The sequence below is a fragment of the Dendrobium catenatum genome, unplaced genomic scaffold (genome assembly GCF_001605985.2).
Source record: "Dendrobium catenatum unplaced genomic scaffold, ASM160598v2 fragScaff_scaffold_1685, whole genome shotgun sequence".
NCBI lineage: Eukaryota > Viridiplantae > Streptophyta > Magnoliopsida > Asparagales > Orchidaceae > Dendrobium > Dendrobium catenatum.
Genome location: NW_021320147.1, coordinates 1,438,863 through 1,443,276, shown reverse-complemented (window position 1 = coordinate 1,443,276; position 4,414 = coordinate 1,438,863).

The window sequence follows — 4,414 nt, the reverse complement described above, 5'->3', positions numbered from 1 at the left end:
TGCTATTCCTATTAACATGACTGAAAAGAACCTGTTTTGAAATTCATCAGAAAGACAAGTCCGGCCCGTCACCATGCGATGGATTTTATTCTGACGATCCCCAAGTGTTGCATCCATGATAGCAAGCAATGCAGTCACCTTCAATGATAATCCCATCAAGCTCCATCATCCAATCCTCCAATACATTCCTGATAGCCTCAGTAGCCAGAATTTCTGCATAAAGAGCGTCCCAATGTTCAATTCTTTGACCCGCAGCAACAATAAGGGAGCCTTCATAGTTGCGAGCAACAATGCCAAGTCCAGCCTGGTAATTCAGTTTAACAGCCGCATCAATATTGAACTTGATCCAACCTGGAGGGAGGGTGGGGGGGGCACCATAGTTTAGAAAAGCAGACCCGAAGGCTGAATAATGCTCCATTGCTCCAGAATTGGTGTTCTACAAGGTCTTGGAAACAGCGATAACGCTTGTTGGCAGCAATTACACCTGGGAGATTGATACGACCTTCCTTGCCGCATATCATTACGAGCACGCCAAAGCGTAAACCACATAACAATAGATGCGTCCAATGCCCGGTTCTTATAAACACAGTCCCAAGTCCTTAAAAAGCTCCTCCAGGGAGTTGACACACGGAATGCCAATCCCCATTTATCCAGAATGGATATCACCTGTCTCAAACTTATTGCACTGGGTAATACAGTGATCTATATGTCTCCTCCTTATTGCAGCCCAAGGACATAACATAGACTCAGATAAACCCCTGTGAAACATCCAGGAGTTTATTCGGGATAAGCCTTCTTAAAACACCTCCACCAGAAAAAATTCTCTCGTGGGTGGAGCTTCAACTTATCAAACCAAACAACGGGTATTCACCACTGTCAATGGGGTAAGCCATAGCAGTTACAGTCAAACTAGCACGGGAATAGCATAATTCAGGACCATCCACCCCATTACCATTGTTAGTCGTTTAGCCTTAATCCTCTGGCCCCAAGATCCTTCCCAAAACAGTCTTCCACCGCGCCTTCATATCCCACTGCTTGAGCTATCCAACAATGAGCTAACATTAGCATTATCACACCAGCTCCATATTAACAAAGGTCGGCCAATCAGCAATCTCGCGATCCAAAATCCACGTATCATTGAGGACATTAATAAACTGTCATTCACCAAATCTTCCACCTGATGATTGACGAAGAGCTTTGCACCCGTCCTGAATAATCTTCCAGTTATAGAGACATTACTCTCAGTAACATGCATTCAGACATCACTGCCATACTTAGCAAACAAGAACCTTATCAAAAGGGATTCTGGATTCTCAATCATATACCCACGCCAGACGAGCTCGAAGAGCACTCTGCCATTTCTCTAAACAATAGAACCCCAATCCTCCCTGACTTTTGGGCTGACAAAGCTCCTTCCATGCTACATAGTGCTCCCTCTACTATTAGAGTCTTTGCCACATAAACCTCCTGGCAATCTTTCAATAGAGTGAAGAATACTCTTAGGAACCGTCGTATGCGTACTCAGATACATCGGCACAGTTAAAAGGGATGTCCTGATCAACAAAGCTCTGGAGCAAAGATAGATGCTTCTTCCCCCACAAATTGGTCTTATCATGAACTTCTTAATCAATTTACCAAAATCAGCAGCTTTGGGCTTATACATCAGCAATGGCAACCCAAGGTATTCCAGGGAATGTCACCCTTCTAAAGCCAACCACTTTGGCACCATATTCTTCTCCATACGGACATTTCTATTGAACAAGATAGCCGACTTGCCTCCATTAATCTTCTGCCTCCCCGTCCATGCCACAATATGATTCCAGCAATCTCAAATAAGGACTGCATTGTTTTCTAGTAGCTTCAGCAAACACCAGAATATCATCAGCGTATAGTAATGGGATTCCTTTCGACTGCTAGTAACCTTATGCCAAGCTGCCCTCCCCTCTTCTTAAGCTTTAGTTAACATTCGGAACAAAGAATGAACAAGGGGACAAGGACATCCTTGTCTTAACCCACTTCACTTCTTGCACATATCCATTGAGTCCTCCCATTTACCATGATGGTAAATTTAGGCTTGGTGATACAACTGATCAACCCCACAGTAGATAAACCGTGGTCTTGAATCCCATCAGCTCCATAGACTTTCTCCAAAGTTTCCACGTCATACAATCGTACGCTTGCTCCATATCAATTTTCAACACCATCAATCCAGATTTCTAGTCTAACATTTGAATTTAACATAATCTCCTGTGCAAGTAGTCCATGACTGGATATGGATTTCCCCGGGCACGAACGCCCCCTGTTCTCACTAATTATACCACTGAGCACCGGTTTCAGACGGTTGTCCTCACTTCTTTGGCCACAATCTTATAAAAAATTTGACAAGGCTGATGGGTCTAAACTTGGAAGGAGAATTGGCATTTTCAATCTTGGGATCAGCACCACAAGAGTTTCCTTCCAAGCAATCACACATAGAGTTATTAGTAAAAAAATAAAGAATGGCACGCACCACATTACCTTTGATGATCTCCCAGTAGAACTTCAAGAGGAAGATTGATGCCATCATGCCCGGGGATCTATTTGTTGCCCAGACTAAAAACAGCATGCTTACCTCTGTTTTGTGACTCTACGCTTCCAGTGCAACATTCCTATGTTCAGGTATCTCTCCCTCCTGTGAAAAATCAGGCCAATCCATCACAGATATCTGCCTCTCTTTCCATTCGACACAAAGAAATGCCAAATTCTTCCTGAATAAGATTCGGGTCATCAACACATTCACCATTATGTTTCTGAATTTCCAGGATTCTATTACCCCCGTCTACGAGCCGAAGCATTGGAATGAAAAAAAATGGAGTTGGCCATCCCCTTCCTTCAGTCCACTTTGTTTTAGCTCTTTGTCCTCCCCACACGTCGCCAACCTGCCAACGTGGAATTAAGCTCCCAGCCTTTCTTCTTAGCTACTATCTTGCTCTTCATTCAATTCATCATCCGCCGAGCATTTCAATCATTTGAAGTTCTTCAATGCGACTTTCCAATGCAATTTCATATCACCCAATTCTTTAAGACGATTTTCGCTCCAGAAAAACAGTTCCTTAAGCGACCTAGAGCATTTGCGATTTAAAATCTCATCAGGCTGTCCGACATCCTGCTTGTGCCACTTACTCCACACTAACTTCCAAGTAGCTGGATAAGTCATCCAGATGTCTTCAAACGCAGCCATCTACTACCCTTTTCAACTCATTTGGGAGCTAAATTCAACATCAAAGGACAATGATCCAGGCTATGCGAATGAGGTGCTTAACAGTCGCCAATGGTGCCAACCTGAGCCCAATAGAATTCATAAGATTCTATCAAGACGCACCCAAATCTTACTGTTACCACTCTTATTATTCGACCAAGTATATTCTGTCCCATAAAAACCCAGGTCATGCAGATCATTAATAACCATAAAATCTTCCATCTCCTGTGCACCAATAGTAATAATGAATTTCCTTCCACCTTTCTTCTCCCTTGATTCAAACAACAGTTAAAATCCCCCCCCCCCCAACAATAATAGGGAGATCAGAGCTACCCAGTGGGCCAATCTGATTCCATACAGTCTTCTAGTATGATACACTTTACTAGCATAACAATAACCATTCCCCATTTCTGTAAATTGGGTAACACCACAATACCAACAATCGCCTGCTCCATTGTCTACTACAATCAAACTGTACCGTATCTTCCTCCCATAAGCCAACATTCCTCCTGATTTGCCCACATCAGGAACATGAAAAAAATCCAGTTACAACCAATGAGTTTATTAATCTCCAATCGGCTGAAATCTTGCACCATGGTTTCAATCAAACCAACAAAATTCACCTCATTATTGCTAAACGGAGCTACGCAAGTAGTGCCCAGTTTGCTTCTTACGGGCACCCCTGCAATTCCAGAAAAGGATGGACGACATTAATAAACAAAGGGAAGCGTCCCAGCCGCCTTGATCCCCCCCATCTCATAGCTTTGAAGCTTCCACCATCTCCTTTTTCCTTTCCTGGGAAGCCTCCAAAAGAGATCCCAATTGATTAAGCTCCTTCAGAGCATTGAGCTCTGTTAGCCATTTCTATACCAGCCGTGAACGACAGCCTCTGCTTGAACCCATCCTGCTCTGCTTAAGGTGGCTTCAACTTGCTATCTGGCACTTGCACTTTATTCAAGTCCACTTCTTTGGAATGTTGAAATTCTGTTTACTGCCCACATTCTTATTCTTGCCCTGTGCTCATGTCGTTCTTCTTCTCCGTGGGGGAACTTGAATCCAAGGAAGCGTATGATCCTCATTATCCTGTGATCCTTCCTCCATGACAATTCTGCCCCATTACACTTCATCATGTGCTTCAGCATCTCCCTTTCTCACGGCTTGTCAACAGCTTTTCCC